General features: G+C 39.7%; 2 pseudogenes; both read left to right on the top strand.

Moving 5' to 3' along the window:
- Nucleotides 1-3216: 3216 nt before the first annotated feature.
- LOC703235 (protein SET-like) lies at nt 3217-4067 on the top strand (annotated as a pseudogene).
- Nucleotides 4068-6838: 2771 nt separating this feature from the next.
- On the top strand, nt 6839-7961 carry LOC100424655 (pentatricopeptide repeat-containing protein 2, mitochondrial pseudogene; annotated as a pseudogene).
- Nucleotides 7962-13064: the final 5103 nt, after the last annotated feature.

Raw genomic sequence — 13064 nt, 5'->3', positions numbered from 1 at the left:
ATCCCTAAACCAATTACTGACTATTGTGAGGGATTGTCATGATTGGTTTAGATCAATAAGCAGAGAATGAAAATTGAGAAGTCAGTCACCAGGCTTTCTACTTCTTTTATTTTATATCTCTTCCTCGTCAAGAATTCAAAGATCTTAGGGCTAAAATGGAGTCAAAGAATCTCATTATAGTAATAATTATCATCTATTGAATACTTTATAGCCATTGTTTAGTAGTGCTGAGGTCTGAATGTTGGTGTTGCCCCAAAATTTATATGTCGGAATCTAATACCCAATTTAACATTAAGAGGTGGGGCCTTTAGGAGATAAGCAGATCATTAGGGCTTTCCCTCATGAGTGCATCAGTGCCCTTAGAAAAGAATCTTCAAGGAAATTGTTTGCCTCTTCGCCATGTGAGGATACAGCTGGATAGCACCATCTTTGAAGCAGAGAGTGAGCATTCAACAGACACCAAATCTGCCGGCACCTTGATATTGAACTTCCCAGCCTCCAGAACTGTGGCAATGAATCTGGTTAAAATAAAAAGTTTTCTCAACACAAAAATATAAACCCTCATTTACTCTTTAACTTCCAAATCTACTGAAGACTTTACCTAAGTTGGGGTGTGTGTAGCAGAATGGGGCAGGTATAAATAAGAGAGTTAAGAAAGGAGCTGGGTTTCAGGAATGGGGTCAACATGGGACCTCACATGCAAAAAGAGTATCCCAAAAGCAGAGCAGATCACAAGGACAAAAGCCTCACCAGAAATCTGCAGAAATATTAAAGGAGTTGGAGTTCTTCCATGTTACAATTTCAATTATGGCGCCATCTGGTGGCACATCTCACACACACTGTAGATACTGGAGGTTTTAACATCATCATCATTTAAGACAAGGGTCTCGCTCTGCCATTCAGGCTGGAGTGCAGTGGCACAATCATAGTTCACTGCAGTCTCAACTTCCTGAGCTCAAGTGATCCTCCCACGTCAGCCTCCCAAGTAGCTGGTACCACAGGCATGAACTACCACGCCAGCTCATTTCTTTCTTTCTCCTTCCTTCCTTCCTTCTTTCCTTCTTTCCTTCCTTCCTTCCTTCCTTCCTTCCTTCCTTCCTTCCTTCCTTCCTTCCTTCCTTCTTTCTTTCTTTCTTTCTTTCTTTCGTTCTTTCGTTCTTTCGTTCTTTCTTTCCTTCTTTCTCTCTCTTCTTTCTTTCTTTCTCTTTCTCTCTCTTTCCCTCTTTCTTTCTCTTTCTTCTTACTCTTTCTTTCTTTCTCTTTTCCTGTCTTTCTTTCTGTCTTTCTTTCTTTCTCTTTCTTTCTTTCTTCTTTCTATCTCTCTCTTTCTTTCTTTCTTCCTTTCTTTCTTTCTTCCTTTCTTCCTTTCTTTCTTTCTTCCTTTCTTTCTTTCTTCCTTTCGTCCTTTCTTTCTTCTCTTTCTTTTTTTCTTGTAGAGACAGAATCTTCCTGTTACCCAGGTTGGTCTCAAACTCCTGGGCTCAGGTGATCCGCCCACCTTCACCTCCCAAAGTGCTGGGATTACAGGTGTGAGTCACTGCACTGGCGAGTTTTAATATTTTTGAGAAATTGATTCATAAAAGAGAAAATACTGGACCTACCATAAATTCAGCCCCTACCATGTGCTTAGAACTGTATGTGTGTATATAATTTTAACAACATTGAGTTATCTTTACCTTAAAGAGAAATTTATTGGTCAAAGTCTACAAAATTGGTTTTATTTGTTTGCAAGGTCCATTCTCCGCACATACTCAACTGTCTCCATAATTATTTGAAGATTGTAATTTAAAAACACAAAGTGAAAGAAACATCACAAAGTAGAGAATACAGGATAAAAGCATTAATAACCTCTAGTTATTAATAACCTCTAGTATTCTAAGTTATTTGGGGAACTATTGTTTTCAAAACAAACAAATAAAAACTTGTAAAAGGAAACCAAAAAAGAACAAATACTCGAAAATATATAAAATGTCAGGACTGGAAGAATTAGTATTAGGTTCAAAAGATAAAGTCAAAGAAATGACTTCCAAATGAGAAAAACAGAAGAAAAGATAATATAGTAGAGCAATCCAAGAGATTCAATATTTGACTAATAGAGTTCCAGGAAAAGAGGAGAGAGGGAAACAGAAGTAAATTTCCCATACCCGAAAATTTGAGTTTCCAAATTAACCCCACTCCCATCCCCAGTGCAGGATACAATGACTCATACCTAAGCACGTCACTGTGAAAATTGAGAACACAGACATAAAAAGATTCTGTAAGCTTTCTAGGAGAATGAAAACATCATTTACAAAGATTCAAAATGGCATCAGGCTTCTCAACAATAGAACTGGATGACAGATGACTCTAAAGCAATGCGGTTTCACAATTCTGCAGAGGAATTGTAACTCTATAATTCCATACTTAGGCAAATTATCAATCAAATCAGAGAATAGAATAAATACATTTTCAGATATGGAAGAACACACAAAATGTACCTCCCAAGCACACTTTCTTATGAATGTACTTGGGGATATGCTCCAAAAAAATTAGGAATAAACAGAGAAGAGTAGACCAAAGAAAAGGAAAACATGGGATCTGGGTAACACTGATTACAGGATTATAGCTGCAGAGCAGACTTATTGAGGCAGAGGCTGAAGGACAAAAATCTCTAGGAAAACGCAAGTACCTAATGGGAAACACAACTTTATTGAGAAGATAGATGAGTTTGAGGATATACAGCTTGCACAATTTTCTTACAGTGTAAGAAAATTAAAAAGGTAACAATAGGCCTAGTGCAGTGGCTCCTGCCTGTAATCCCAGCACTTTGGGAGGCTGAGGCAGGGGGAATCATGAGGTCAAGAGATTAAGCCCATCCTGGCCAACATGGTGACACCCTGCCTCTACTAAAAATACAAAAATTAGCCGGGCATGGTGGTGGGCGCCTGTAGTCCCAGCTACTCGGGAGGCTGAGGCAGGAGAATCGCTTGAACTTGGGAAGCAGAGATTGCGGTGAAGCAGAGATTGTGCCACTGCACTCCAGCCTGGCAACAAAGCGAGACTCCGTCTCAAAAAAAAAAAAAAAAAGGGAAACACATAATGTTATTTTAAGCTGTATGGTGTTATTGGACTTCCAGAAAACATTGTTTGGATATTTCGAATGATGTAGACAGTTTTCTGCATGCTTCCTGACAAGTGAGGAGACTTGTGGTCTGGTTCTTAGACTTCCCTAGCAGCATGGCCCCCAAATGCCAGTCTCCACTCCCACCTTAAAAGAAGGAATCAAGACTATCTCCTGCTCTGAGACTGGAGGAGACATCAGTCTCTGTAGGCTTGCCAGAGAAGGGAGAAAAAGAACAGCAAGAAGCAATTGAACATGTTGATGAAGTACAAAAAGAAGTAGACTTAATGAACAAGCCAGTGAGGAGATTTTGAAAGTAGAACAGAAATAATAAAAATGCCTCCAAGCATTTTTTCAGAAGAGGTCAAAATTGATTGTCAAGATCCCAAATTTTGGGGCAACAACATTTGTCAATCATCTCCAAGTGTCTGCACTGCTTGGGGAGGAGGGCAAAGAGGCACTGCATTATTTGATCAGAGTTGAAATGACAGAATTTGAAAATATTAAATTAGATTACAGAACAGATTTTTATTTTGATGAAAATCCTTACTTTGAAAACAAAGTTCTCTCCAAAGAATTTCATCTGAATGAGAGTGGTGATCCATCTGCAAAGTCCACTGAAATCAAATGGAAATTTGGAAAAAGTTTGACGAAATATTGAAGTCAGATGCAGAATAAAGTCAGCAGGAAGAGGCAGCATGAGGCACCAGAGAGCTTCTCTACCTGGTTTACTGACCATTCTGATGAAGGTGCTGATGAGTTAGGAGAGGTCATCAAAGATGATATTTGGCCAAACCCATTATAGTACTACTTGGTTCCCAATATGGATGATGGAGAAGGAGCAGAAGACGACGAGGAGGAGGAGGAGGAAGAATTAGAAGATATTGAAGAAGAAGATGAGGATGAAAGTGAAGAAGATGAGGATGGTGATGAAGAAGAAGGAGAGGAGGATGGAGAAGATGACTAATAGAACACTGATGGCTTCCAACCTTCCTTTTAAAGAAATTTTCTCCAGTTCCTGGGAGCAAGTTGCAGTCTTCCCCCTGCCCCACCCCGCTTCTTGTGCTCAGTAACCCTGTTCTTGTGGTCCCTTTTCTCTACTACATGGTTTTCAACATTTTGGGGGGAAATACCTTGAGCAGAATACAATGGGAGAAGAGCCTCTATCCCCTTTCTATTCTAAATTCACTTTTATCCCTTCCTGTGTGAGCAAAAACTGTATAGAATCAACACCACTGAGCTCTGTGGGAAAAAAGAAAAATCTGCTCCTTTTGCTCTGCTGGAAGCTGGAGGGTGCGAGGGCCCTGCATGGCAGTGCACAGAAGTCTAGCTTCTTTCCTACTTTCTGAATATATTGGGCTCAGAGAGTACACTGTGTCTCTATGTGAATGTGGACAGTTAGCATTTACCAACATGTATCTGTCTACTTTCTTTCGTTTAAAAAAAGAAATAAAAAAAAGCTTTTAAAAAATGGGGTTTTAGAAGGTCAGCAAAGGGTGGTTTTGACATGTTTGGCCGGGTTAAGTGGGCATTTTGACAGCATGGCTTCTCCTTTGGGCTGTTTGTGATGTTTGACAGATGTCCTTGCAGTTTAAGATGACACTTTTAAAATTCTCTTCTCATGATGACCTAAGCCCTACCCCTCAATGGGAGAATCAGCAGAACCTGTAGGATCTTATTTGGAATTGACATTCTTGATTGTAATTTTGTTCCTGTTTATTTTTAAATTTTCTTTTTGTTTCACTGGAAAGAAAAGATGATGCTCAGTTTTAAATGTTAAAAGTGTACAAGTTGCTTTGTTACAATAAAACTAAATGTGTACACACAAAAATTAAAAACTAAACATAAAATAACATAGGCTGGGCACAGTGGCTCACATCTGTAATCCCAGCACTTTGGGAGGCTGAGCGGGGAGGATCGCTTGAGCGCAGGAGTTTGACCAGTGTGGGCAACATGGCAAAACCATGTCTCCACAAAAAAACACAAAAAATAGCCTGGAGTGGTGGTACATGCCTATAGTCCCAGCTACTTGGGAGGATGAGGTGGGAGGATCACTGGAGCTGGGGAGGTGGAGGTTGCAGTGAGTTGAGATCTCACTACTATGCTCCAGCCTGGATGACAGAGTGAAACCCTGTCTCAAAATTAAATAAATAATAAAAGAATATAAATATTTTGTATCAATTTTCAACTTTTATAGTCAATAAACTTAAGTCTTAATTTTGGTTACAGAATTAAATATTAATATTAACAGTCAAGTCAATGTAAAAGTAAAGTATAGTTAACTGAAGGTGGGACACAGAGGAAAAGAGAATAGAGGAAAAGAGAGTGAAGGAAAAGATAAGGATGCTAATATTCTTATTTTACAAAGTAGGAACTCAAAATACACAGTGCCTACCTGAAAAAGATATTAAAATGATTAGTATAGTATTAAGTTAGCAAAGTAAACAAGAGAACTGAAATATAGCTATATTAGGAGTAGAAGAGGGGAGGGAGGTGGAGTTCAGCTAAACCTTAATATGTTGTAAAGTCAACAGACCTTTGATGAATTAGTGAGTAGAGGACACCTTCCCTAGAGATACTGAGGCAAGAGGTAATAGTGCCTCTTAGGACTTGGAATGGAGTCAAACAGTGGTGGGGGGAAACAAATTCCACTAGAGGGAATTTGTGTGAGAGAAAACAGCCTGCAATTTATTTATTTATTTATTTATTTATTTATTTAAGACAGAGTCTTGCTCTGTCGCCCAAGCTGGAGTGCAGGGGCGCGATCTCAGCTCACTGCAACCTCTGCCTCCTGGGTTCAAGCAATTCTCCCGCCTCAGCCTCCAAGTAGCTGGGATTACAGGCAGTCACCACCACGCCCGGCTAATTTTTGTATTTTTAGTAGAGATGGGGTGTCACCATGTTGGCTGCGCTGGTCTCGAACTCCTGACCTTGTGATCCACCCGCCTCAGCCTCCCAAAGTGTTGGGATTACAGGCATGAGCCATAGCACGTGGCCCAAATTACTTTTGGTTGGAAATCACCTTAATGTTCAAAAGAGGGAATACTTAAATAATTATCACATTACATTAATAGAATAAAATATATCTAGTAAAACTTTTTAATGACTACTCAACAATGTGGAAAATTCTATTATATAACAGAATTTTCAAAAGATATAAGTCCTCTTTCCCTCCCTTCCCTTTCTAAACAATTTAGTCCTAAAGCCACCAGGTGGGGTAGAGCAAGGTCATAGACATTGATGAGGAGGGGCCGTCTGGCATGGGAATAAGAAGTCAGAACCCAAGAAAGATGAAGATGTGTCCATGGTGGGGGATGTCTGAGGGGGCTGAGAGAGGAACCCAGCTGGCAGAGTCACAGCCTGAGCAAGTAAAGGAGACATCCACTCAGAGGGGTTGCCTAGTGTGAGATATCCAGGCCCAAATGGCGGACACCTATGTAGAGGGGCAGCCCTGGCACAGAGTGTCAGAGCCAGAGTGGGTAAAGGGCATCCACATGGGAGGGGGAACGACAGCAGCAAGGTGAGATTGGTTACATACTGAAGATGGATGGAATAAGCAACTATATTAAAGAATATGGGAGAAGAAATGTACAAATCAAAAAGTTATAAATGAGAAAATTAAGATACAAATATGGAAAGAGAAAACCTAATATGAGGTTGTGGGGTTGGATTTGAGTTGAGATATTGATATAAATGTATGGTTTTCAATATAGTTACAAAAAGAAAATACATGTGAGTATGGCTGCTGCACTTAGGCCCTTGAATCGAGCTCTTCTGCAGGTACCGCAGATTTCAGTGTATCCTGGGGTGGGAGGTTCCAGCTCTGCCTGTGGCTGCTAACAGATACCTACTTACAGACAGTATTGTGAAATTAAAAGAATTTCAGCATAAGAAGGTGGCTGTTGCGTGTAATCTTCGTGGCACTAAAGAAACCTATTTTAGAAATTTGGAAGAAAAATTGACAAGCTCATCTTGAAGGAGGAGTCGATAACCTTACTTCATTTGTGTGGGTCCCAGGACCATGTGAAGCTGGCTAAAAATGTCATTTACAGGTACCATGCAGAGAACGGAAATATCACTTTGGAGGAATATAAGTTTGGACCATTTGTCATGAGTCTGTGTTATGGGTTGGATCTTGAGGAGCTCATGAAAGACCAGCATTTATGAGGTTCCTTCTCAGAGTCCACATCATTCAATATTTTGATGGATATGTTAGTTGTCAAAGGCAGATATAAAAGTGCTTTGGAAGTATTGATAGAGATGAAAAATCAAAGTGTGAAATTCACCAAAGATACCTATGTTCTTACTTTTGCAGTTTGCTACAAACTGAATAGCCCTGAGTCTTTCAAAATCTGTTCTACATTAAGAGAAGAAGCCCTACTCAAAGGACAGGTTCTCTCCAGGAAAGCATCCCATTTCTTTGTGGTGTGAACTCTGAATCAGAACCAGGTGGCAAAAGCTATGTCCATTTTTTTCTCAAATCATGAATCCAGAAAGCATAGCCTGCACTAATTTAACTATTATAATCTATATCCAGTCAAATAATGTTGGAAACCCTGATAGAGATACTAAAAAATGCTGCAGAAGGAAATTTATTAAAATTTGTTAAAAGACATGAATTCTCAGAGGAAGTGCTGGCCAAAGTGAAGGAAAAGTGAAGGATGTGCCTGCCCTTGTGGCCAGATTTAATGAGATCTATGGGAAACTGCACATCAGTGGCCAGGTCACCACTTGTACTTTGGGTGCTCTGCTCTGCCACACTCCCAGGGACAGGAAATACCATATGTTGCTATTAAACAAGAGGATGATGACCCATCGGACCTTCCAATCACTCAACCAGTCCTTTCTGGCTGAGGAATAATCCTCATTTCAGTCCACCTGTGGATCTGAAGGGCCTGCTTCTAGTGAGTTACTGCCTTTCCTAAGAAGCAGGCATTGCCCTTCAGTAGCCGCTGTGCTGACACTTGGCCTCCTCTTGAAATTCCCAGGTTCACTGAATGGTGGCATGTTGATCTCTGAGAAGTTATGTTGCACTACTGTGAAGGTCTACATGCAAGCACAGTTCCCTCAGAAAGGAGCTTCCCTTGTACATTGCTGAGGATCCTTGAAGGAACATGGTCGGTCTCCAGTCCAGCTTCCAGCACCAGAATGGAATGCAGCAAGCACCATCAGGAATGAATTTCACTACAAGTGTGGTTACTCTGATTTTCAAGGGAGTAATTACTTGTAAATTACATCCCTGCTGAATTCAAGAGGTCTGAAACCCTATTCTATCATGTTAGAAAATAGCCCAGGATTTCCTCACTGCTCTGCCATCATATATTTCTATGACTTGAACCCTCATTTTTCCATACGCAAAACAATAATGCCTATGCGTAGCTGCATATAGATTTGAAATCTTTATTCAAGGTTCAGAAGGATCAGATTTTCTCAAAAATGAGAGAAATAAAAAAGGTTCATAAGAAAAAAAAAAGAAAGAAAGAAAAGAAAAAAGAGAAAATACATGCAAATACATGTGAGTGTGAGTGTGTGTGTGATTGGCTATTTGCCATATTCCCAACTATGTCCACTGAGACAGCCTTAGAGCTCTCTCACCCCATCAGCAATGAGCACTACCTAGCACCCAGATCCAGGTTTCAAAATACTGTTCGTCACTAAACACAACCAGCTCACCTTAGAAAAATGACTGGTTCCAGGAGAAGGAAAGTATAAAATGAGCTTGGGCCATCTTGTAGTTTCTAAAAGCAAAGAACTACTTAAATAATGATGGGGAGGCTGGGCATGGTGGCTCATGCCTGTAATTTCAGAACTTTGGGAGGCCAAGTTCAGAGACCAGCCTGTGCAACATAGTGAGACATTGTCTCTACAGAAAAAGAAAAGAAAAGAAAGAAAAAAGAAAGAAAGAAAAGAAAGAAAAGAAAAGAAAGAAAACATTAGCTGGGCATGGTCATGCACACCTGTAGTCTCAGCTACTCAAGAGGGTGAGGTGGGAGCACTGCTTGAGCCCAGGAGTTTGAAAGCAGTGAGCCATGATCACACCCCTGTACTCCAGCCTGGACAACAGAGCAAAGAGAAGAAGAAGAAGAGAGAAGGAAGAAGAAAAGGAGGAAGAAGAAGGAGGAGAAGGAGAAGGAGAAGAGGAGGAGGAGGAGGAGGAGGAGGAGGAATAGGGATACATCAAAAACACAGAGAAGCCCTATAAAACAGCTTCCACTGGCTAATCTGGGACAAATTATAACTCAGTGAATAAAATAGAAACCATGAATCCATACTTATATAAATAAATGAATACTTTTAAAATACAATAAGGATTTAAATACCTACATAGTTTTCTTTTCCTCCTCCTCCTCCTCCTCCTCCTCCTTCTTCTTCTTCCTCTTCTCCTTCTCCTTCTCCCTCCTTCCTACTGCCTCCTCCTCCTTCTTCTTCTTTTTGAGATGGAGTCTTGCTCTGTCACCCAGTTTGGAGTGCAGTGAGGCAATCTTGACTCACAGTAACCTCCGCCTCCCAAGTTCAAGTGATTCTCCTGCCTCAGCATCCTGAGTAGCTGCAACTACGGGTGCCTACCATCATGCCCAGCTAATATTTATAATTTTAGTAGAGAGGAGGTTTTGCCGTGTTGGCCAGGCTGGTCTCGAACTCCTGATCTCAGGTGATCTGCACCCTCTCCCAACCCCCCAGCCTCCCAAAGTGCTGGGATTACAGGCCTGAACCACCGGGCCCAGCTGAAATACTTACATAGTTTCAAAATGCATCCACTACAAAATACTTAGTAGTTCCAAAGAGAAAAATAATAACTTCAGTAGAGAAGGCTGGCAGATTTCATTTTAATCAGGTGAACAAAGTAAACATAATCAATAATGGCTTAAATTGAAGTTGAATTGAAACTTAGAGGATGCAGTGGGAAGAACATGCACCATTTTTGTGACACCTCTGCCAAAGATGGAGAATCTAAATCTAATCAGGACAAACCCACATTGAGAGACATTCTACAAAATAACTGGACTGGAATCTTCAAAAGAGTCAAAGTCATGAATCTAAGAAAGCCTACGGAACTGTATGATACCCAACAAAAATAAAGAGACATGACTACTAAATGAAACACATGATTCTGATTGGATCTTTTTGCTCTAAAGAACATTATTGAGACAAATAGTAAAATTTGAGTAGAGTCTGAGTTAGATGGTAGCATAATGTAAATGTTAACAGTAATGTCCTGATTTTGATAGTTATATATGAGAATATCCTTGTTACAAGAAAGGCACACCAAAGTATTCAGGAGTGGAGGCGCATTCAGTAACTTATTCTCAAACCGTTCTGGAATAAACAAGAGTTACTTGTGTTGTACTTGCAGTTTTTCTGTGAGATTGATGTTATTTCAAACATTTAAAATTACAGTTCAAAATGATAAGGCAACCCTGTAAATAATATTTGATTCCAATTTTTTTAACATATACATGTTTGTATGTATATTTGCACATAGAAAACTAAAAGTATGCACCTAAATATTAAGGGTGATTAATCTTAAATAGTGTGACTACATTTGACCATGACTTTGTCCTTTTTCGTCTGTATTTTCCTAATTTTTTACAATGAATTGTATTGCTCTTTTTATTCATTAAATCACTAGGAAAAACATTAGAAAATACAAATAAATTTGAAAATAATGAATTAATTAAAATTGCTCTAAATCTCATCACTGAAAGTTAACCACCAATGACATTTTGACATCTATGCTTCCAGGATTTTTTACATGCATATATATATGCATGTATGAGAAAGTTAAATATACATTAGAAAAAATACATATATAACTTTATTTACAAAGGTAGGCATGTATTTTCACAAAATGAAACCGTAATAAATACACCATAAATTTTTTTCACTGAATTCATCTACATTCTTTCATGTCAACAAATTTAGGCCTTTATTATCCCTTTAGGGATTTAATACTATTTCATTGTTAAACTACTATTTATTTAAATAATCCCTGATGTTCGACACTTAGAATTTTTTTTACTTTTACCATTATAAATCATGCTATGATGAACATTCTTATTCATACAACTTTATGCATTTGCCAAATTGATTCCTTAGGATAAATTATGAAAAGTAAAATCCTGGGGTCAAAGATTTAAAAAATATATATTAAGCACTTTTGCTGCATATTATCAAATTGCCCTCTAGGAAGTGTATGTATCAGCATATATTCTTACCAGCCTAGTACCCTAACCCATGACAACGTTAAATAGTGTCTTTTTTCTATGTGAGGAACTTAAAATAATCAGAATAAGCAGTAATCTCTAATATTTCTGGAGATAACTGGATAAGCAAATACATTTCATAAGCTTATAAATGTCCTAAAATGATAAACAGTCTATGGTTTTTAACTAAGTTAGTAGGTCAATTATTAGCCTGTAGATGGGGAAGGGGAGAGGAAGTAAAATAATTCTTTAGTTACTAGATAAAGAAAAAATGATATAAGTGGAGAGATGGAAAAAACACTACAATGAGCCATTCCAGACCAGAAAATCTTGCATTTCATAACTATATTATCTATTGCTGTGAAACAAATTACTCTAAAACTTAGCAGTTAAAGCAACAAATATGTATCATGTTGCAGTTTCTAAAGGTCAAGAGTTTAGAAGAAGGTTAACTGATAGGTTCTGGTTCAGGGTCTCCCATAAGCTTGCAGTAAAAATGTCAGGTAGGGCTGCAGTCATCTGAAGGTTTGACTGGGGTTAGAGGAGCTGCTTGCAAGATGGCTCACCCACATGACCTTTGGGAGGAGGTCTTAATTCCTTCCTGGTGTTGGCAGAAGACCTCAATTCCCACATGGGTCTCTCCATTGTGCTGCTTGAGTGTTCTCATGATGTGGCACCTAGCTTACCCCCAGAGCAAGTGATGTGAGCTCAAGAGCAAGGAGAAAGCCAAATCCTTTTTTGGACCTATTTTAGAAGAGGCATACCATCACTTTGATCACATTCTGTTCATTGGAAGTGAATTCATTTCCAGCAGATTCTCTCACTGAGATCAGTCACACTGAAGGAGAGAGAGATTAAGCTCACCTTTTGAAGGGAAGAGCATTAGTGACTGTGTGGACACATTTTAAGGCCACCATAATAGCTAAAAAACATGAAGCTCTCATCAAGAGCTTCTGTAGTCTCAGATATTGATGACAGATGGCCAACTAACCACAGACCAAGAAAGGTCAGGTGCAGTGGCTCACTCTTGTAACCCCAGCACTTTGGGAGGCCAAGGCAACAGGATCACTTGAGGCCAGGAGTTTAAGGCCAGCCTAGGCAATATAGAAAGCCCCCTATCTCTAAAAGAATTTTTTTTTTCTTAAGACTGAGTTTCGCTCTTGTCGCCCAGGACGGAATGCAGTGGTGCAATCTTGGCTCACTGCAGCCTGCGCCTCGGGGATTCAAGCAATTCTCCTGCCTCAGCCTCCCAAGTAGCTGGGATTACAGGCATGTGCCACCACGCATGGTTAATTATTTTGTATTTTTAGTAGAGACAGGGTTTCGCCATGTTGGCCAGGCTGGTCTTGAACTCCTGACTTCAGGTGATCCTCCTGCCTTGGCCTTCCAAAATGCTGGGATTATAGGCATGAGTCGCCGTGCCCAGGCTAAAACATTTTTTAAATTTACATTTAGAAAAAGAAAGTTGGAAACATAGTGTAATGAAAACATCACTGATTCAGGGGCGAGAATATTTGGACCAGGGAAGATCAAGTCATGGACGGGCACAGTGGCACTGTAATTCCAGCACTTCGGGAGGACGAGGCAGGCAGATCACCTGAGGTCAGGAGTTCGAGAACAGTTTGGCCAACATGGTGAAACCCCGTCTCTACTGAAAATGCAAAAATTAGCCTGGCTTGGTGGCAGGTGCCTGTAATCCCAGCTACTCCTAAGGCTGAGGCATGAGAATCGCTTGAACCAGGGAGGCAGAGGTTGCAATG

Source organism: Macaca mulatta, chromosome 7, assembly GCF_049350105.2.
Source record: "Macaca mulatta isolate MMU2019108-1 chromosome 7, T2T-MMU8v2.0, whole genome shotgun sequence".
NCBI classification, from domain to species: domain Eukaryota; kingdom Metazoa; phylum Chordata; class Mammalia; order Primates; family Cercopithecidae; genus Macaca; species Macaca mulatta.
The sequence above is the reverse complement of the archived record's forward strand: the minus strand, read 5'-3'. Positions and strand labels throughout refer to the sequence as shown.